This window comes from Limulus polyphemus, unplaced genomic scaffold (assembly GCF_000517525.1).
Source record: "Limulus polyphemus unplaced genomic scaffold, Limulus_polyphemus-2.1.2 Scaffold13, whole genome shotgun sequence".
Lineage (NCBI taxonomy): Eukaryota > Metazoa > Arthropoda > Merostomata > Xiphosura > Limulidae > Limulus > Limulus polyphemus.
The window spans coordinates 58766-83433 of NW_013665623.1; positions in this window are offsets into that span (position 1 = coordinate 58766).

A 24668-nucleotide genomic window follows, 5' to 3' on the forward strand; every position below is an offset into this window, starting at 1 on the left:
TAGGGGGATTGACCGTCACATTATAATGCCCCCACGGCTGAAAGGGCGCGCATGTTTGGTGGGAGGGGGATTCGAACCCACGACCGGCAGATTGTGAGTCGAGCTTCCAAACCACCTGGCCATGCTTGGCCAGTAATGACAGAGCAATTTATTTGTTTTCCAGTTCTCGTTGCATACCTCTAGGGTTGCAGAACTTGTGACAGTTTTAAATTATGTTTTAAGAGATCGTATGTCCTACAACTCATTCGATTACATGTGCATATCGTCATACTGTAGATCTCCAAAAAACGACGTTATATTTTAATACACCGTTAATTAATAAGCAGATAAAGAATGTTTCCTTGCACTGGTAAGAAGGTGAGACATGTTTTCATGAAATAGTGAGCGCATGTTTCTTTGAATTAGTAAGCAGATAAAGTAGTATGTTTCCTTGAATTAATAAGCAAATATGACATGTTTATTGGAATTAGTAAACAGGTAAGGCATGTTTTTTTTGTTAAAAATACTACATAACCAAGTTTGCTATAGCTTTTCTCAACTGATTTATGATAATTCCCTTTGGGTGTATGTTTCTATAGAAAACTATATTATATACATAGATCTCTTCAGATAATTTTTTAGCCATTTTAATTTTTGAAATACAGATTGCTGAAAATAAATGATACCTTTAAATGACGCGTCGATGCGTTAATAATTTTTGTAATGTTGAAACAACAAAAACTGTCATTTATAATGTACAAAATAGTACCAAAAGGTAGTTTTGTTGTTTTTGTTTGCTAGAAATGAGCTTAGTCGTTGTATAAAACAAAGTTAGTTGGTAAAGACGAAACTTGTTGATAAAGCCAAGGCTTGTTGATAAGAGAAATATTAGTTGATAAGGCCAAGGCTAGTTGATAAGATCAAAACTAATTGATAATCTTAAAGGATAGTTTATAAGCCAAGGTCAATGCTAGTTAAGAGATATGTTGCAATAAGATTTGGTAACTTAAATACGTCACATGGACATTAACTTTCAAAGCATCCATAACAGAATCTTCATATTTCCGGTAAGTTGATAACTCTTTTATTTGTTGAGAAATCTCAGCATAAATATAAATCATTATTATAAGGTTCACATCTTTCTGTTACTTGACTCAGTGGAACACTTTGATGAGGAGTAGTTTAGTGTTTGGAATACAATTATAGCTGAGTTGTGATGATGTTTCATTATAGCGAAGAACTGAATTAACTATCAGACTAAGTTCAATAACCAAACGAGGGGTACTTCACACAAAATTACTACTTATGCAAATTATTTGCATGACTGGCATGGGAAAGCACATTCCATTATGATATCTGCAGATTCTGAGAATATTCTTATTGAAAAATGTATAAAGAAGTACTAAGTAAACCAAGGTGGCTTCACTTGATTGCTAGAGACATCTACACCATAATCGAATCAACATGTGTGGTGAATAGGTTTAAACTAGTAACTTTAAGCATTTTTTAGAAGAATAATATGACCACAACAACCGCTGTAGTAATTGTACTACAACCAAAATATCCTCTTGATATGTCTTCATAATTGAAAGCTCGTGTTTCACAGAAGACTACCCAATCACAGGAACACCCCAGCACCTCGATACAGTATCACTGGACACCAATGATTAGCTAGGTGTTTTCCATTATTTCCATGACAATTGTATGCAACAAATGGTATAATGTCTCTCCCAGATGGCACATATTTGGAGGACCAAAGAATGTGCTTTAGTTGTAGGATGATAGCCCATTATCAATAAAATCTTTTTCTGGTAAGACAGGTGAAATCTGTGGTTCTGTTGTTTTTGCTCAGCATATGCAGAATGGTTTAATGCAATCTATGCAAGTTACTGTAGCAACATAAAATAGATGAAGTCCAGGTTTATATTAACCATCTTGCATCAGCAGACTTAGTAGTCCGTCCAGCTCACAAAAGTTTGGGTGCTACTTGGTATGTGCCAATAAAGCTCAAAGGAATGAGGCTATCAAAATCCTGATCAACCTTATAGTATATTAGACATTTGAAGTGAACCACCTCTATGGCCACTGTATACAGAATGTTAGTGAATGGAGAGGTATGTTTCTGACTCTAGAGGTAGTATCACTAAGAGGATAAAGGTAGTGGTCTCTAACGTTGATAGAGGTATTGCGATCTTGGGGTTGGACCTACTATAGAAAATACCAGTCATCGTCTGCCTCTACAACAGGTAAATTGCATTGGAAAAAATCAATGAATGCTGGTTAAATCAGACCCAAGAATAATGAATTGCCTGAGGACTTGTTGAGGGGGAAATAATGGAACCAATGGATGAAATTCATTGTTTGTTTGTTTGTTCAGAAACAAGATTAAACAAGGTGGTTAAACATTTTTCTGCTTGAGTGATTACATAGTTTTAGTGCTGGTCTGTAATCAAGTTTTGATTGAAATGGTCAACAGAATGGTAAGCAGTATGGAAGTAGGTTGAACTAATTGCATGGCTAGAGTTTCTTTTTTCTCACACCATGTCCAAGAACAAATATTGCTACTACCAGAATACCTAAGATTCTTCGTTAAAGTTTTAGTAAGTAACTTGGATACAAATAACGATAGAAACTCAGAGAATTGCTGGATGTATATACTGTTATGTTTGTTATTTGGATCAGACAACAGTAAGTTGCTACCACGCAGATGCATGCGACAGAAACTTGATAACACAACCACCACACAAGATTCTTTGGAGAACTGGGATATAGCCAATGCTTGACATACAATATAATTTAAAAAACTGAATTACACAACCTTCTGAAGGTGCTGAATTGTCTCCAAATGATTTCATGGAAGAAGGAGAACATACCAATTTACTGTTTTTGATGTTAGAATAAACAAGGTGAGCACAACGATATCTTTTCCTTCTCATAGACACACAATTACCTAAATGCATTGATATACTGGAAATCTCTTATTAGCTTATTATTTTAGAGCTGGTTGCTGGTTAATGGCAAGTCAAGCTGGGTGATAAAAACAAGATCAAAACTACTATTTTACACGATATGTTCTTTTCAAAATTTGTCATTTGGTCTGTGTAATGTGTCAATTAACTTTGTATGACTAATGTAGCTTAAAATGAGCTGATTGCAATGAGGGAGATACCTGATCCATGTCAATAATGTCTTGGTGTTTGGTCATACATTTCAATTTGCTCTTGAAAATGTGGGCATTGTTCTTCATTAGATGAAAACACCAGCTTGAAATTGAAATAACTGAAGTGTTTTCTTATGCATACACTGATGGAACTCTTCTATCACTTTGCGAGGATAAACAGGATGGTTACAAACTCTGTAAATATTGAAGTGGTTAGAGTTTAGCTCACAACTTTGACTAAATGAGAAATCTGCAATTTTTTAGATTTGGTATTGACTTTTAATGATTTGTGGCCAACATGTCCAATATTCTTGCACTGTTTCTGCTCTTATTAAAGCCATAACGCATTTTAACTGAACTGAAGAATGTGATTATATATCTTTACCACTAAACAGTGATTTACTTAAAACTCTAGAGTTAGCAAACCAGACACAAGATTGTTCATTCGAACTAGATATCAATGTCAGTGATAGTGAATTTGGATTGTTATTGTCACATTTGCAGAATGAAGTACATCACGTAACTGTATATACTAGTCATATGTTGATGGGTTCTAAATGCAGATACTCCACCACAAAGAAAAAGCTGCTTGTAGTTGTAGTAAGTCAAGCATTCGTGACACTGCTTTTGTGTTAGAAAATCCATCATTCGTATGGAACATGCATTATTAAAATGGCTTATTAACTTTACAAATCTAGAAGGAGTTACTAAATCACAACTTTGCAAAGGTAATATATATTTTTTATGTTATAGATACATAGATACATTATTTTGCAAGACAGTTAGAGCTTGTTTGTTTGTTGAATGCTCTGATCCTGAACACCATATGGAAATAAAAGCAATTTCATCAGCAGCAGTGATATCAAACCATAAGGTACATGATGATTCTATTGGTCAGTGGACATCACAAATGATGCTGCAGGACCTCTAGGAAGATCAACTGAAGGACCCAGATATATTTCTGTGTTTCTTGCTGTGCAACAAGGTGAAGTATTAGCATTTATAGCTTGTAGAATATGTACAAACAGCCATGAGTCAGGACATGGTGCTGAACTATTGCTATAAACAAGCAATACCTAATTCCCAACCTTTGGATTATCTAGAGGTCCCCAGAGCCGAGACTTTAAATAAATATACTTCATGTTTTGCATAATGCAAGAACCGGATGCTAACAGTATGTTCTTTACTCCAGAATGTGACAATTCGTGACAGTGTTTTTTCTGGATGCGTTCTTGTAGATATATTAACTGATAGTTCAAGTGTTTTACAGTTATGCTACCCATTAGAAAAACTGGCCAAATCAGGGTAAATTCTGGTAGAGAGCTGTTGATTTTCCATTACAGAAGAGAATATCTCTAGATATATCTGTTCTGTTCACAAAGACTGATCAAGGTAATCATTGTGTGCTGTTCACTATAAATTAGTTCTTAAAGTGGCTGAAGCTTATTCATTGGTTGATTTGTTATTTTCTTCTATAGCTAACGTATCTACTGGACAATAGATAGCACAAATAAGAGCAAATCGAGAAATTTACAATGATCAGTTAGCTAATTTCAAAAGCCAGTATTTACCATACACTATAATATTTCACCCATGGTTTGTCGGTTTGACAAAAAGGCATAATGCAAACAATGAAGATCAAGAAAATGTTTCTAAGGATTATTAATTCAGATAGACCTGACTAGGATAAACACTTACCTGCGATAACATATCCATGTGGACATGATGTATGGCCTACCCATTAGAACAGACATGCAACAATGCCACAAAAATATGTAAAGCACTTGATGCATTTGAATTTTGCATGAATAGCTAGCATATGGTAGACATAATGCTATGATAAAGTAGTTATGAACAAAAGTTTGGACATGGAAAATTAATGTGGCTTTAGCAGCTACTTATGGTATGGAAACTCCTTGTCTTTGACTGGACTTGTCCTTATCTAGTTTTTCAACATCACAGTCAAACTGTGAGCTATAACAGTCACATAGCATACATAAGCACACTTAACTCATTGATGAACTAAAGCCCTACATCATTGATGAACCTTTCGTTCACTTACCAGATCACGAGTTAGATGTTGAAACTGATGAGTCACACGACAGCATGAGTACTTTTATTGTGATCTTGACTCATATGATGAAGTGGAAGATGAACAATACTTTTCTGATTTATCCAATAGAATCACTTAAGGAAATTATTGTGGAAATGTTTGCAATAGCTGCAAAGATTAGCCAAAATGTTGAAAATAACTTACTGATCATACAGCTGGTATTACCTGCTGGCTCTGCAGTTACTATGGTCACTTAACTAAAAAAAATTAATGGCTGAAAAGAAATGGTGTTTTATAATTTTCAAATTATCATCTGGTCTTTCATGACAGCATATGTACACTATATCATATAATAACCATTTGATTCTTTTAATGTTAAGATGGCTGGTTGATGTCAAAATTAATGGGACCAAAAGGGGGTTACGTTGCAAACTATTGAGCAGAGTGTCATTGAGAGATCAGCAAGAGATCGTTTCATAGCTGTTTGATTACTATACAATTAGAACAGCTGATGATAGTGGATCCAATCCCAAGCATAGACAGCTTGCACAGCTCTTAATCTCTAAGCTATTAAGTAGTGTTTTATGGTATGATGTACATAACGTTCATTATGTGACAACAACTTGATTATAATATGCCATCTAATGTTATTAGCTCTAATACCTGGCACACATACAGTTGACATGATTGTAAATTATCAGTATGACTTCTAATGTATTTAAAGACCAAGAGGAAGTTTTGATCTTTGCTTTGTGATCATTCAGGTGAAATTTTATGATTAAAAATTAGCAAGATGTTTATACAAGAAACTACCTGAGATTGCTTTTGTGTATGAAATTACTAAATTCTGGTTGCATTTACCCACATGAACAGTTTAGGAGTCGTGCCCTTAATAGAATATAAATCAGGCTGTGATACATCTTTGTGGAAAAGTCGTTGTTTCACTAGATTTTATCTGTATATATACATGTACATTTTTTCTGTGATTCCAAGTGTAGCAAATTCATCGAATCATTTGTATAATATCGTCATAGTCCAGCTATTGGTGTTATTGCGTATAAGACAGTAAATGTATTTGATTGTGAAATATTATATTTATCCTTTGTAAATTTGAGTGTATATTGATGTGTTGGTCTAGAAAGCGCGAATATTAATTTAGACTGAAAGCATTTTCACTGAGAAGTCTTTGTTTAACTGAATTCTGTGTATAACTATATTTGATATTTATTAGCTTAAGTATGGCAGCACAATATTAAATAGCACATCAATCAAAAAATAACTGATGGAAGCAGCCACTCAAGATGTCATTGTTGTTACTATTTGTACACCACTAAGCAGTTTGTTACACACCATAAGCATGTAAAATAATATGTGATGGTGAGACATACTTATACGGCACTAGACACGTATAATTTGATATGTATGTTATCAAAGAAATATAGAGTCAGTCATTACACAAGGTTTTCCTTTAGAGTGATATCAAACAAATGAATCAATTTCTCAGAGAACATAACTTTCATTCGACAAAAGAATAAAAATAAGGTATTTGCGCAGAATCTCAGTCTTTTGATATATGAAGAGAAACTGTTGTTAATGGCTTGTGCGGCATCATAGAAAGATGCCTAGGAGCTAATATGTTCATATATACTGGTGAAAAAATATATTCAGCTATAGAACCTGACATACTATCCAAGTAGTAGATTTTTCATTGGAAAGATAAGAGTAACTGACCAGCTCACACTACATTGTGAGCAAAACATGATATTAAACAGTTTTTAGTGATAGTAGTGAATAGTAGTATTGATTGGATATTTATGAGCTAGTGACATTATCTGTAGAGGTTGAAATCTATGGACAGTAGCTTACGTATATATCAGTGTAACCTTGATGTACCCACTGTAATTTTGTTTTGTTTTGTCGTGACTTGTTCAAGCATTCATATTAAACATTTCATAACCAAGTACTTATTACTGAATATTTATCATCATTTAGTTACAGTCAGAAAAAAATACCGAGGCAGAAAGAAACCTGGTGCAAATATCAAGTCTACAACTTGGCTGCTGAAATAGATAGAGCAGGATGAAATCACATGTCTATACCAGGCAAATTGGATAATAAAATAGGCTGATATCCAAAATTATGTAGACATCCAACTTTTATGCCATAATCAGGTCATAGTGTAGTATACTGTAATCCTTAGCTCTTTCCAGCCCAGAGGCCATAAAACGACTGATAATTATATGCTTCTGTTTTGTGGTAAAATATGTTTATAAATGAACACTTTGCTAAGTTTTTAAATTTTTTGAAAATATTTACAGTTTATAACAACAAAAACCAGTAGGAATAGATGTGTATAATTACACAGTTACAATTTGTAACTACAGCTACTTTCACTTTGCTACTGTGTTGTGGTTGACAGTAATGACAGCTGCCATATGAACCTAAAAACTCCTAATTTCGAGGAAAATTGTTCGTTTATCGAAACAAAATTATTTTTGACCGGACCATTACAGTTTTCAAACCTACAAAACTTGTTGAACTTCTAACCAACCCAGGCTTTTTCTATGTAAGATGAAATTATTAACGTTTTTGGCTATTTATTACTTACAATTGCAAGAGTTTTATTAGGTTTTACAGCTTGACCATAAAATTCTCTATCATGGATGGAAATTATCTCTTCAGAAGTTTTGACGACTTAAAGATTTACATATAGGTCTCTAAGATTACAGGACTCGCTTGATCTTCTTCAATATCAAAGAAGAGCTTATGGATGAAGACATGTTTTTAGATGACACACCTGATATACAGGTTCTGTCAAAAGCTCGAGATATCTAACTGTGAACCTGAAGAACAAGATCTGACATCCAATACCATTTGCCAAATTTCCTATGCTTTAAATACTACTACCAAGCCCAAGAAGCTAAATGGTTGAACGACTGGGACTTTTAACAGTGAGAGTTGGATAGACAGAGAGTCTCCGGTGAGTTCATATAGTCCAGGATGACCTGAGAGCTTTGCCAGGTCTGGGTGGAGTTTATAAAGTCTGGACAAAAACCAGAAAAGATAAATGTCATCATGCAATAAATCATCTCTACTAATAAATGATCCACAGGGTCCTGAGAAAGCATCTCGTCCGAATGAATAATACATAAACACAGTGTACCTACCTTTTCTTATGCCCCACTCCCCCCAGTTGCACAGCGGTATGTCTGCAGACTTACAATGCTAGAAACCGGGTTTCGATACCAATGGTGGGCAGAGCACAGATAGCCCATTATGCAGCTTTGTGCTTAACTTCAAACAAACAAAGCCTTTTCTTATAGTATTTAATTTTAGTTTATCTTACTAGTCCACTTCTTTTTTCAATGCAAGAGCATACAAGTTTACAATTCATCGTCAAAAACTTTACACAGTTACTAGTGGTGTTCTGATCAAACTTCTGATCAAAGCAAGTTACCTACAGAGATTAGGACCAAAAACATACCCTGTATCATAACTAATTAAATATACTGCTCAAACTATATTAGTTATGATGAATAAAATGCGTTGTTTCATTAGTCAGGATCTTCGCTGCTAATGTTATTTTAGGCAACTTCATCTTGATATTATGATTTTTATGTAAACAAAATTTACGACATTACTTATTGTATTTGTTAACTAAGTTAACTTATTGTGATTTTCTTCACAAGTGAAATATATAATATTATATTCCATGTTTAGTATCTTTAATAGGTAACCTTTAATAGCTCTATGTGATTTTTATGCATTAAAGCTATACTTGGCATATGTATTGTTTACACTGACTCAGAGTTAGATATCTTAGTATTTTCAGTATGTTGTGAAATTAATATTTCTGTAAAATAATTGTCTTTTATGTGGTTATATTATTGTACTGGTATTAATTGAACTTAATTGAAATTAATTTAAGGGGGGGTTGAGATTGTCTGTCTTGTCAAAATGCCTATGTTTACAAGAATAAGAGCAAGCTACCAAGGATGCAATATTTAAGAATATAATTAGAATTGAGGATAAATACAAACCTAGATAAACGATGGAGAAATGTGACGTATTAAATATAATAGGTGTTTATTTTTAATCTAAACAGATTAACATTCACCTAAAATTTTCAAACTGTTTTTCACATGTATATAGCTACACATTTAATTTTAACATAGAGTAAAACAATCTATGGCATGATGCTGACTTTCTACTACAATAGTTAGTCATTTTCATAAAATAGATTATTCCCTTTTGGTGGCGCTGAATTATCTCATCCCATACCACGGAGGTATCTCTATATAACCATATGTCTTAGTATCATGTAATTTCTTTCTGTAGATCAAATATGTATGTCATTCTTATGTTTTTCTTATGGTATGACCGGGTGATGTGGGTAGCACATGCACTCTGAAAAACATAACATTATTCTCTTATCGTTATAGTGGTCAGATTTTTCATTCTAATACAAAACCAGACAAATCTATTTTTATTTTATTTCTACTTAGTTATATTTTCATATGTAAAACATCTCAGTAAGTTAAGCATTTTGAAGCTAGTCAATACTGCAAGTCGATACCTTTGTCTGTCACGTATTCTCACAATACCATGTGTTCATTTTGTTTGTCATGATTGTTGACGAAGACCACCCGCTGTAAGCTAGGTTGTGTTTTTCCAAATAGCAACTGTACGTTTGAAACCTCTCGTTTGAAAGGGTAATTAAGCACTCTGAATGTTTTATTTCTTTTTGTTCCGAATCCCATTCACGTGGAGACAAGGTTTTAGTTAATCACGTGGAAGCTGTAAGGCAACGAAGTTTTAGTTAATCACGTGGAAGCTGTAAGGCAAAGAAGTTTTAGTTAATGACAAGGAGGTTATAAGGCAGTGAAGTTTTAGTTAATCACGTGGAGTATTTTGCTGATTTTTTACAGTTGAATGTTTGTTGGACTTTTCCACTGATTAATTATTTTTCTCTTTTTAAAGTATTTCCTTCATAGTTCTTGTCGTCGAAAGAGAAACTTGTGAATGCTGTTTTATATTGTTCATACATATTAGGGAAAGTATAAATATTAAATTCAATTATAAATAATAAATAATGATTACTATGGAGCTAACAACGTCTATATTTATTACTTAGAAGTAATATATAATCTTGGTTATTTAATTTGTTTCTAATTACAGTTCAAATTAAGTTCGTCAAACGAATTAGCAATTAGTAAATTGTCTGGCTAAATTTATTGCTTTATTTCTGTAGAACTTAAGAGGTTATCTGTGCTCTGTCCATCGCGAATATTGAATCTCGATTTTTAGAGTTATAAACCACCAGACTTATCACTAAGCCACCGGAAACAGAACTTAAATAAAACAGACTTAAAAGTAACGCAGATCTGAATGGCTTAAGAAACGGAAGTATATGGATGTACCTAAATAAATATTCAAAAATAATAATTAACATCTAATTAAGAATTAATCAAACTAAACATTAACAAAAATCGGATAACCTTCTTTGTGTTCCTTGAGAAGAGTGAACGTGAAGGAGTCGAATATTGCATACTTTAAATTCTGTAAACAGTCTGTGATTTCAATATGAATATCTATTGGAAACTGTATGATGAGAAGCTCTTTATCGAAACTGGTTGAGATTTTATGTGTACAATCATAAACAACCAGTGACTATGAATGAACGTGTTTTAAAATAAATAACATCTGTGGTTATATAATTTAAAACTATCTAGGAAAGTATATTTTAGATGACGATTATTGACATATTTTATCTGAATCATTTTCTACAGCTATCGCGAATTTTAAAACATTTTATCAGATCACAGTGATCTGCAAAAATGAAATATTTTACATTACAGTATTAACGATTAACGTCTACAACTGACCATACACTTGAGGGAACGTACTTTCCGGAGCCTGTATGGTATCCGCATTACTAAGCCGTTTCTTCTACACGTTTAACGTAATCTGGAGATACGTACCTTGGAGCGTGTTTCTCAATTCGATAATTACAAATGCTTATATTCATTCACTTACCGAAGTTTGAGGGGTATGTTTAAAATTCAAGAAAGTGTACATGAAGAAGATTTGAGTAAAACAAATAGAGTTAAAAAGAATAGATTTTAAGCATTTACTTATTTTTTCCATGGATTTTACGGAATTTATCATTACAATGATTTTATTTGATTATGTTATAACATTCTATACCCACAGAAGCGATATTTATCAAGTGCATGCTTCTAAATATATATATTGAAAGAAGATTTGTCAGTAAATATAAATGATATGCAGTCTACAAAGATCAACCAAACACCTGACGTGTGAACTTTTTTTGTTAATATTTAGAAAACAAAACAAAATGTTGTAACGATATTTATCTTCTGACAACAAGACTGTTTTGATCATTTTTCTTAAATAAAAAAGTTGGTAAGATTAAAAAATCGAAAAGTGAAACGTATTAAAGCATTATATTTAATTACTCTCCAAACTAATATATAAACAAATATTTTATATACATTATAAGCTATTAATAAAACAAAACTTCAAGTATACACACAACTAGTGAATTTTCGCTTAAGTATCAACTGATAAGATAGATCAGTGGTAAGTCTAAATAAGCTTCGCTTAAGTATCAACTGATGAGATGGATCAGTGGTAAGTCTTAGGACATTTAACGGGTGTCCAAACTCGTAGTGAGCAGCTAACAGATACTCGTTGTTTACCTTTTCGCTTAACAACAAAAATCCAAAACCAATGTGAGAAACTCAGAAGGTTCAAGTTCCATTGCCAGTAAAAACGTAATTACATTTGTTTGTGCCTGAAAAGCGCATTCCATCAATTTATTTAATATTCTAACAACAAAGATATGATAAGACAAACTCGAAAGCTCAAATTAGAAACGTAACTGCATGTTATGTTTTCACACAATGACACTCCGATCAGTTTGTAATTTTTTTAATCATTTACTAGCACCTATTCAATAATTTAATCTCTGATTTAAAAAAATTGCAACCGAATACTGCTAAAATATGCAGAATTGAAATATTGTTCTTTTAATAATTCATTTGATTTTCGAGATTTTATAAAATTTACACTAGTTTTATAGTTTCATAAGGGAAAAGTAGAAAGATAAAATTTGACTAAATCAGAAAATAATTACTTTATAATAATTTTGATAATTAAGATTAGAATGCTTAAAATATCATGTTGAATGAAAACTCTGTAAGTACAAAAATTCGAAAAATAACGAAAAACATTTTCATAATTACGTAATAAAACCATATTAAAAGAAATAAAGAGAACATGTAAGGTTATAAACATAAATTATCAACTATTCACTATGTTACGTTCAAGAAAGATCCAACATTCAGAAAAGTTATGGTATGTGTAATATTGAGTATTTAATATTCTTCAAAGGTCTAAAACAACAATTCATCATCTTATCTAGTTATGTGAAGGTAATTTACCTTATTACAAAATAAACCGCAATAAAAAATGTGCTTCTAATTTAAATTTAATTTTATTTCACACATTAAACTTGTGAAGAGAAGCTAAAATTATCTGAAAGTGAGCTCCTGTAACACTTGTTACTAGGATATGTTGTACTTTTCTTACTGGTGTTATTTACTTGCAGAAATATTTTACGCAAAATAGAATAATTGTAAAATATGTGTATACAATAAGGCATTAAAAAAATTAATCTCAAATAAAATAAATAATTTATTGTGTTTGTTTGACAAATTCTATAGCGTCAATTGAATTCTATAATGTTACTGTGGTTATAAGAATAGCATAAACAAGAGATTTTAATACTTTGCTTGGTTTTGAATAATTTAAGCTCGTTTTTAGTGAGAAAATTTACATAACTGTGATATAAGACTTTCAAAACAAAAACACTTTTGCTTAATTAGCTCTGTACTGGAAACGTATTTTCTGTTTAAATAAAATCCATTGTACACGACCTTTAACAGTGTTTTGCAACGATTACGTGATAACCAAAAATATGAAATGTTTGAAGCCAACAATAAAACTTATATTTATACACTGAAGTTTCTAACACGACAGAAAACGTTGATATTTTAATTGTTACTATGTAAAATAAAGGTTTAATGTTCAGTCCTTTTTCACGACAAATAAGATGCTGCAATTGAGCAAATGCATGCAGGTGTTTAAAATATATATATAGAGAGAAAAGACATTGTAAGCACTGTAGCCTAAGCATGACATATAATTTATGTAAGGTTATTTCCTGAAACATCCATGTTCTGAAACTGAAATCGAAATCCATGAATCACTGTAACACATATCATTATACTAAACAAACGTAACTGAAAACCGATAATATTCACAACCATGATATTAATTCTAACGTTATGTGCTCTTTTTTTTTAAATCAGGACTTGTGACTAAATATCTGAAACTACGAGATTTCTGTATTTTTAAGTTTCTTAATATCACCGTACATATTTACAGTATTGTTTTGTGTAACACTCTTTTAAGGAGAAAAATACCTTTACAACAAATACCTGTAAGTCATGCTCAGTAAATGAACCATTAAAAAAAGGAAAGACAAATTGAAAAACCTTAAAATTCTCGAATTGTTGTCCTGGACAGTGTTTCACATATTGCATCGTGTTAAATAATTTTATAATTTTGCCTGTTACACAGTGAAAAGAACTGCGTGAAACCATTCATCTTCTATGTAAAATGAATAAGGTACCATGACAGTAATTAGTGGTACTAATTATAGTATTGATTAATACTAACTTCCATCAAAGTAAGCTACCTACATAGATAAGAGCCAAAAATTAATACAGTAATAAACATAGCTCACTTAATATACTGTTTATACATTCATACGTATAATTTTTGTTTCGTCGTTGTTAAGCACGCAGCTACAAAATCGTCTACATGTGCTGTAGCCACTGCAAGGATCGATTCCTGAATTTTAGTGTTAGAAGCTCACAATCTTACCGCCGAGTCACCTTACTTATAATCATTAGTATGAACTGTTAGAAATATGTTCGGTTATATTTTTGTTTGAATATTTTTTCTGTGACTCATATATTATTAGGGACTCTGTAACCAAAACAGTCACTGATCCACAAGCAACTTGGCTTATAGAAAGTTTAGAAAATTAATGTAAAAGCTGATGGGAACTAAAAACCATCAGTAAATTTGGGTGAAACTTAATGATGTTTTGCTAACTTACTTAAATTAATATTTGAAAATAACCTGTTCATGAAAATACTAAGTTTTAACTTATATATTGCTGTATCCCTGTAAGAACAGTTATAACAGTTATATTTGAGAATATAAAAGAAAATGAAATGAAAATATACATAGAACATTTGCTTATTTTTACAATGTACACCTGTTATATTTCAATTTTGGATTGATATTCAAACAGTTTTTGTTTAAGAGATAAAAATAGATATTAATATAGCTTAAATGTTTTTGCTAAGGACACCAAAAAAGTGGTTTCAAACTGTTACAACCTCAATGATATGATTTACTCGAAATATAGGTGTACGCAAATGGAAATTTTGGATTCATTTTAATTGGTTTGTTTGTCTTATGCTTTAATTTTGATAAATTTCAGTCTGTAATTGTTATTTTTTATGCTTTAGGAAAACTTAGTTCTAATTAGATTCTTTAGGAAATTAATTTAAATCTAGCTTTTTTTTCATAATTAGCATAATTTGCCTGAGTTCAACAGGAGAACAAAAGATTTACTTTTTTTAAAACCATAGACTTTATATATAAATATATAAGAAAGTTAGTTAGCTTATGGCTACAGTACATACAGACGCTTATTTGTATTGGACGTCTTTTTTGTTTAACTCATAGTGTAAAATATAACATTGGATGTAACTTAATAATGTATTCATATTTGTGAACTACATTTCCAAAGGGATTGTTTTCAAACTGACTCATCTCAAGCAAACACATACATTGTATTGCTCTCTCTTATCAAAAATCGGGGAAGAATTATGATTCACGTTGGTTACACCAGTTACTTATAATCAATTTTCCAAATCTAATTTGTTTTTGCCGTTTTTACCGTGGAACATGTGTTTTACTTGTAAATCATTTCCTCTATAACTAAATAGGATAGAAAAGAGTACAAATCTCAGTGTGAATATAAATTTCAGCTCTGGGTTATTATCCAATAGCTTAATGTAATAAAAATAACACATATTATATATTCTCTGATACGAGATACTTCTAGCCAAGATCTGTAGAGTAAAAAAAAAGAGTAAGTTTGTTCTCTGATTGCTATTGATTGCCGAACATAAATTAGAATTAAAAATATTCAAGTATTGTTTTTGATGAAAACCGTTTTATATTAATCATCATATTTTGAAATATGTTAAATGAAAGTCAGTGGCCTACGTGAAGTGAGGTTAATATAAAGTTGTGCTGTCATCATCTATTCTTTTGATCTGTATATAGAAATCTAATAAACCAGACGACAATGATTTTATCAAACCGGACAATATTCAGTTAAAGTATTTTACCTTAACTAATTTGGAATTATGTAATATTATGAGTTTTTTTAACGGTTCATAGAAAGGTTGCAATGTACTAAATTAAATTCATGCAGATTAAAAACGTTCGATTTGTATTCATCTACTCAGTAATGAAATTATAAATGGACGTCTTAAAACAGTCGGGTATTTTTCAAAAATTCAAATAGCAATTCAAAAATAATAATCATTCAAATTAAAACATTCCTCTGCTTTGAATGGCTTGTAAAATGCAGCCTTTTTTACAAATGGGTTTTCTTTCATATTTGTTTACAGGAAAAACGTTTTGTAATTTTAAGATAGCTGAGAAATTACTGTAAAACACTATGGCTAAATGATGAGTAGATTCAGTATTGAAAACTATCTGTAATGTTTTTATTAATATCAGATAAGGTAAAACGTATGTAGTTTTAACAGAAGTCTATAATTTCAGAAATGTGCATAAAATAGCGAAACTATTGTTTATATAAATGCTCTGTTTACCTGCTTAGAAATCAAATTAGCTGTAAATACTTTGTATAAAACTAGTTTCACATAAACTGTTCATAGTTTTTATTAGACTTCGTTATTATCAATTGCTTATTTTCGGATTTGACAATATCGCTTTGAAAAAAATATATAATATTAACTAGTATAATATAATGATTTAAGTAGCAAAATATTAGCGATGAGGTTATAAATTGACGGTTAATCGCACTATTCGATTAGAGAAGCCCAAGAGTAGGATGTGGGTTGTGTTTACTATCTCACTTCCCTTTATTCTGCTACTTTTAAATTAGGAACAGCTGGCTGGCGCAGATAACCCTCTAATAGCTTTCCTCGAAATTCAACAAAAACAAATCTCACAGCATAACCCTCTAATAGCTTTCCTCGAAATTCAACAAAAACAAATCTCACAGCATTAAATGAATACCGCAAAAAATGCTGCTCAGAGGGAGATCACTTGAAATGTGACATCATAGGTGATGGTTTCGTTGAGTTCCACAAGAGGATGTATAGTTCACATGGGGTTCATCAGAGGGGGAATAGTTCATACTGGGTCCACCAGAGTGCTGTTAGCTCACAATCGATTCGCGATCTCGATTACGTTATATTAATTCGAATGGATTATTGTAGGTTTTCATTAAATATTGAGTGATTTTATAACTATGATTATGAAATGTGATGTTATCTGTTTTTAGTTACTAAATAAATTATTGGTAGTGTTATTATTTTGGATTATTTATTTCAGGGAGCTGTAGCTGTCCGAGCCTGTGGTTATAAAAATGGACGTTATATTGAAACTTCCTTTGATCTCTAATGCAAAACTCAGAAACAATTGTTTATATTTTTACAATAATATCATACTCAATTTTCTATATTATGATTTCATTTCAGGCATTTGCTCATGGCAGAAATGGCTGTGATGCTTATGTTGGCCCGGCATGGCCAGGTGGTTAGGGCGCTCGACTCGCAATCCGATGGTCGCGGGTTCGAATCCCCATCACACCAAACATGCTCGCCCTTTCAGCCGTGGAGGCGTTATAATGTGACGGTCAATCCCACTATTCGTTGGTAAAAGAGTAGCCCAAGAGTTGGCGGTGAGTGGTGATGACTAGCTGCCTACCCTCTAGTCTTACACTGCGAAATTAGGGACGGCTAGCGCAGATAGCTCTCGTGTAGCTTTGTGCGAAATTCAAAACAAACAAACTAATAATAAACCTAGAGTTTGAATATTACAAATAATATTTATCGAGAGTTTGTAGCGGTAGTTCATAGTTTATTCCCCTAATTACCCATAAGCTAGTTTAACGTATAGTGTAATCTGTAGGCTTTGAAAGAACTACTTTTCATACTGAAGTTAATATACGCAGAAAATATTTTAATTTGATATATCCTATACGAGACATTTCTGCTCAGTCTAAAATCAATAATATTGAGATCGTTGAAACTAAAACATTAAAAGTTATTAAAAGCAACGCTTCAAAACAATAGCTTTTGTACATAGAAATAGAATAAGAATGGTTTGGTTGAAGTTAAGCACAAAGCTACACAAGGGTTATTTCTGCTCTGCCCACCACGGGTATCGAAACCAGAATAGGAATGTAACACTTGACCGTTTTTTTCTATGAAAAAAAAAAAAACACAACAAAAAAAAACACTCTCTGTTCAAATAACCTGTATTCTGAATGTACGAAGATTGGATAATTTTTATGTAAAACAAATCAAATCACAAATGTTTTAAAAACATTTTTCTTACTATATAGAAACTGAGTGCAATAAATACACATTGTTTTACATTTCGTTAAAAGGATGGTAAGTCTGAAGGCTTACGACGTTAAAATCGGGTTATGATACTCGTTGTGGGCAGAGCACAGACAGCCCATTGTGTAGCTTTGTGCTTAACTACAAACAAAAGGAAAGTTTTTTTTATATAGCAAAGAAAAACTCTGCTAACTCTTTCAATTTTATTCTATTTAGTTTAGAATTTTATACATTAAAACATTTTAAAGCGTTAATTTTGATAACTATTAACGTTTTCGTTTTAACAATGTCGATATTATTGACTTTAGTTTGAGTAGAAATGTTTAATGTATGACATCTCGAGTTTAAATATTTCACGTTTGAAGTAAATTAAGTATAAAAACACTCCATTTTAGGTATATTTAGGAGAATGTTTAAGTTAAACTAGTTTATGGATTATTAAGTAAATAAAACATAAATAACAAAATGAAATATCAAACTGTAATAAACTCGATAAAAAATAAAATATTATCCGTTCACATTCAAACGCTATGTTTATTATTGCCATATTGAGTGCATGTATATTAAAATTAATTTGCAATCTAGAAAATTGACCGTGATACTTATACAGAAATAATGAGGTTTAAGTATAAAACAAAGGCCAAAATAAAGTTCATTATGGCCTCATTTTTCGTCATCACAAACTGAAGCACGTATACAGCACTAGAATAAATAATCCTAGTTAATTACATACTAATCATCTCATTTTTTTTAAAATAACATGTAATAATATTGTATTTTATGGTTTGGTACAATCATAACCATAAACTAAATAAATAATGTAATCAAAACCATTGCATCAATGCCCTATATTTTCTTACCATATGGTGAATTTAATTTAATCATTCAGCTCTATGGTGGGCCCAAAATGATTTATCCACCGTCTTGTGATACTATATCAAACTGATATCTATGACGTCATTGGTAACGTGACCTCCAAACGTTTTAATGACTTCACTAGGAACATCATAATTTTCTGACTATACGGACACCCATACTACCACCTCTTACAGCAATCAGGAATATCTTAAGAATTCTAACGTTTAAGAATACAGAAAAATAGAAAATTGCAGACACATTGTATCTTTATCATCACTGAAAAGAAGAAGGCAGTGTTCTATTATATTTGAATGTGTAATTAATGACTCAACTGAAGAAAATGGAAATTACTTTAACACTTCATTATCAATCATTGAAATATATCGTCTACAGATGTGGGAGGCTGAAGTTAGCTCTAAGTTCGTTATTTGAATAAAGAAACACGAACTGGCTCATTAATCGTTTTGCAGCTATTGAATAACAAACAACGAACCAGTTTGTTTTTCAGTTTTTCAAATACTGGAAACAACTTTGTTCTTTTTTTCATCTTTCAATTTTTTAACAAAGGAACACAAACAAGGAACCAGTTTATTTTCAGCTTCTGGAAAACGAAAAACGAAATGGTTTAATTTTCGTTTTTCAGTTTTTGACTAGTGGAAACTTTTGTAGTTCATTTTTACTTTTTCTGTTTTCAGCTCACGGATATCCACTATTTTAGCTGCATATGCAGAGTCTGTTTCATTTTTGATATTATCGTTAAAGACTTCCAAAATTTGCACTTGTCTCTTTTCAGAACATTTTGGACAAAATTGTCAGTCCATATGAGCCCTATCCCCAGTTCATATCATACAGAAGATTAAAGCTGTTTTCACTTAAGGCAACAAACACCAATGACTAAGGTTTTTAAAGAAGTTGAAGGAAATATAGCAGGTATTATATTCAACATGATACAAGGTTCTTTTCCACCTATTTTGGCTAAACATGAATCCATTTGTTTTTACAAATATAGCCTTTCACCTTCTTACAGTGTAAATGTTCTACAGTTTGATTTTACTTATTACTGACAGGGGAAGAACATAGGTACAAAAAAGCTTGCATAGAAATGATAAAAAAAAACAAATAAAAAGGAATATTGATATTCAACATTTTGTTGCATATATCTATATATACAGTACAAAATAACAGAATAATGACACCTGATGATGACAAAATCTTGTCGAAACGTTGTATATTTGCTGTTATGTTAAACTTATATTGAAGTTTTTCTTCATTACCCATTCAAGCCGTCTCCAGTCATTATTAGAATAATGACACGCTGTTACTTTATTTCATAAAATAAAGGAATATTTTACCAATTTTTCAAGCCTCTGCTGCAGTGTATTTTTTATTAAAGCCAAATAAAAGTGTCAATTTAATGATTAAAATATTTCTTTAAATTGACATTATAGGGTCTTAAAATATTTAATTAACAACAAAAAGGTCCCAAATAAAAAAAATATAATCAAATTGTTGCTACCCAGTAGTACAGTATATCAAAGAAATGATATAACTTTAATTATTACACCCAAAGATAGCATTCAGCAAAATAATAAGGTAATGTCAAATATGGTGATGTCTTAATTTCGTCTTAGTGTTCTTCCTCTCTGCATGAAATTGTTAAAACAACATGTTCAAGTCTTCTCTCACTGCTCATTCTTTAACAACTTTTATTTCTGGAGTTGACAAGCTATCATACTTGCACCACATGCTGCAGCCTTCGTTCTAACAGTAGGAATAAAAATGAGTTCCATTGCACAAAGTGTATGCAAGTATGGTGTACCTTTAAACTTACAAATCAGTATGTTCCTTAACATGAAAAAATATATGACTTGTTATTCAAAATACGACTAAAACGATTGTAGTGTAGAATTTGTTTTTGTCTGGAACATATCAGTTAAATATATTAAACACAAGAAATTACATACATTTCCAAGTTAGTCAGAATTACTGACTGAATTTGTTGTCTTTCTCTAAAAGCTTTCATGTCAAATCTCCTCACAGACACAAATAAAGCTACTTCTGTACTTACTTTCTCCCAAGAACATCCCCTGAATCTGGGAGATGTTTCAGTCCTGTCGGTACAGGTAACGAGTTCTGTACAAATTTCCGAGCTTTAAAAACCATATTCCACAGCACATATATATATATATATATATATATACACACACATATTAGGATTATACAATATTACAATTATATCGCTGTTACAACTCATTTCTTCTAATGTACACTTCAAAATATTGAGGAAACATAATCAATCGTTTATTGCACAAACAAAACAGAAAAAAAAACAACTGCTGAACATTAAGAATTGCTGTATTCCTCTCACTGACAATTTTCTCGTGCAGTATAACTATACTGTTATCTTTTCTGTCACTAAAAATAAAGGAAAACAGATGCTATTATTACCACAAAGTGAGTACAGTAAAATTTGAATTGATATTACTAATATGTTAATTGGTGTTTGTTGTTCTAATTTAATGTGATCATTGCCCTGTCTGCTGTCAAACACAAGCGGGCAAAATTTGTATAAATCGTGCTGCTCACATAAATATGACAGCAAAAAAATATTTAATTTGTTTTGAATTTCGCGCAAAGCTACACAGGGGCTGTCTCTGCTAGCCGTCCCTAATTTAATAGTGAAAGACTAGACGGAAGGCAGGTAGTTATCGCCACCCACCGCCAACTCTTGAGCTGCTCTTTTACCAACGAATAGTAGGATTGACCGTCACATTATAACGCTCCTATGGCTTAAAGAGCGAGCACGTTTGGTAGGACAGGGATTCGAACCCACGACCCGCAGACTGCGAGTCGAACGCCTCAACCGCCTTGCCATGTCAGGCCCCAAATGGATTATGTGAAATTCACTGCTAATGTCCAGTTTGGACAGTCTGGATGAATTGCAATGGTTGGACAAAGAAGAGGGATGCTCAGGAAGCGAAATGCTGAATTAAGTTCCTCCAGCATTGATGAATTAATCATAAGACCAATCACACGTATCAAATATGGGTATGCTTTTTTACCCTTCACTACTTTGTGAAGATATCCAGAAATTTTATGTAACAAGTGTGCAGAGCATATGTGTTTAACCACCTTCTCTCTCCATTCACACCCCTTCAGTAGAACTTTCTATGAACTCTCATGGTAATTGAAGATATACTCTTGGTTCAGTGACAACAAAATGGCATGAATGAAAGCCCAACGCAAATCAACATCTACACGAAGAAGCGATTTGGCCTGTGGTTGTATTTTGTGTAAATCTCGACCCATACATACATCAGCAGTGTTGTGGCTGTTGCTGATCATTTCTGGTACTGGTAGGGTTGGATCAACTTTCTCTTGTCATTTTAGCTGTATTGAGTAATACAACATCCCTTTCCTTATTCTAGAATCGTTGCTATAACTGTACCAGTAGCATTAAAATATATAATTCCTTTGTTATTAGCACTTTTATCTACAAGTATTGTTAACTGCTCTTTTCCATATAACTGATCTTCAAATGTGAATATACAGATACTGAATGCAGCCTCTTGTTGCACAAGGATCATCATCCAAATCCTCATATATTTCCTTCAATTATGCAACTTCGAAAATGAGGTTTTTATGTAATCTTTCCGAAATATTGTCTTCTGAGGAAAGTTTCGGCATTAAAGTCTGTGTTTCTAATCTTGAAGTATTGACAGCCTCATAGGAAAGCTCATGAACTTCAATTAAGGATTGACAATATGCATTTGATGGGCTAATCTGATTGACTTTAATAGCTGCCATTCTACGATCCATCTTTTATATTGGTCTGCCTTTGATGAGTCTCACCTCATGCCTGACAACAGCATATGGATTTACCGTAGATACTTTGACCTTCACTGGCTTTCCCTGTTCTGCCTCTTTCTTTATTTTCAAATCATATTCTACACGTACTGGAAACATGCAACATGTTTTTTCCGTATACCTTCCTACACAATGTGGTTTTTCTTGAAGTATGAAGAACACATTGGATTACCTGCAGCAGTTTTATGGACAGCAGGTTCATCCAATTACCTGCTAATTTTCTATCTCTACTTTTATCAACTTTATTATGCGATTCTTCCATTTCTCAAAAATAATTTTAAATAAGAACTTCTGCTTTATTTCTGTCTGTAATGAAGATGCAGATGACGCATTATCAGTATCAATATTTTCACTATCAGATACTTTTCCTTTTATATCATTATCTGCACCATTGTTTCCGATTAATATATATGGCTCTTCTTCTTATTATTTATTCCAAAATCAGTAGGTACATCATCGGACATTTTATATTTCAACAAAGTTGGCTACCAGCATTAGCAACATTTCGCTTCTATTTATAAAAATAATCAAAAAATAACTTCATAAAATTACACTTGAATGTGTTTATAACAGCCGTCAAGTAGGCTAAAGTTAAACATTGGTTATATTTTTCTAAAGAAATAAAATTATAATGTACCGTATACCAATGGTCATTCCCTGTATTTAACCACGAAACTTATTTGTGCATCGGTAGATTCAGCCTGAGATCACAGAAGCTTGAAATTATAAAAAAATGACAAACGAAAAACAAACTGGTTCATTGTTCATTTTTCGTTATTCAGTACTGTAAAAACGAAAAAAAAAACAGTTCGTTTTTCGATATTATATTCCTTGTTCATCTTCTCTTATTTAAAAATTGAAAAACTTCAGCTTGTTCTATGCATTTTATATTTCTTTACAAATCACGCGTCTCCAAATCTTAGTTGTAGACTGCAGTAGAATAAACTGTTTGAAATACAATCCAGCATGAATAAATTATAAAATAGTTTAAGTTAATGCACAAACTGATGAAATATCTTTATAGAAAGGTTCTTGTTACTAGACATTTTGTAATATTTAATACAACAACAGGAAATAAGTTTTTCTACTCTTTACAATTTATTTAAACGCAGCAATGACAGTTTATACAAAAAACAAAGACAACTTGCTATGAATAGATATGTAGGCAAAATTTAGAATTCTATGTTGAGGTATAATTAAGTTTTTGGACAACATGACTGACTGAAAAGAAAGTTTGTGTTGAGCTCTTGATATACAACTAAAAATATTTTCTAATAGTATTTTGTAGGAAAATATATACAAAACAGTTATCTTTTATTGAGTAATCAGCAGTTGAGACTTAGGGGTAAGTATTGTATGAAATATACAGGCATTATAAACTCAAAGATGCATAAAGTTAAAGAAGAAAATACTCAAACGTAAATCTAAATTTATTCTGACAGTTTATAGGAAGCAAGCTAGTAAAAATATAAAAATAAACAAAACGTTTAACTACGTGATCGTTATAAGTCCAGAAATATTTTTTATATTAATGACTAAAATAATTATGTACAGTTCAGTTCAAAATTCGTTTATATATATAAGAAAAAGAAATTCCAAAAATATACATGAAGACCAATTTTCCATTGGATTACCCACTTGTCATTGAACTATACCGGTTTCGGAAATTTTACCCATCTCCAGTAACCCTGGGCAATAGTGTTGGACTGTATATTATAAGTATGGTGTTTTAGTTGTACTTTTTTAATTAGAGTATGGTGAGTAGAAAACTAAAATACATACATCAAAGTCAACATATTTTATTGTGTTTTACAAATGTTATCCGATTTGTAACAGAAGGCTTCACATTTTTCAATAATTCTTATTAGTTAGGTAGAAAAATTTGAAAAGATGAAATTTTAAATTTTGAAACTAACTTAATCGTGGTTTGCTAATATTATTTGGATAAATAAATTTAACCAGTAAAAAGAAGATCAAA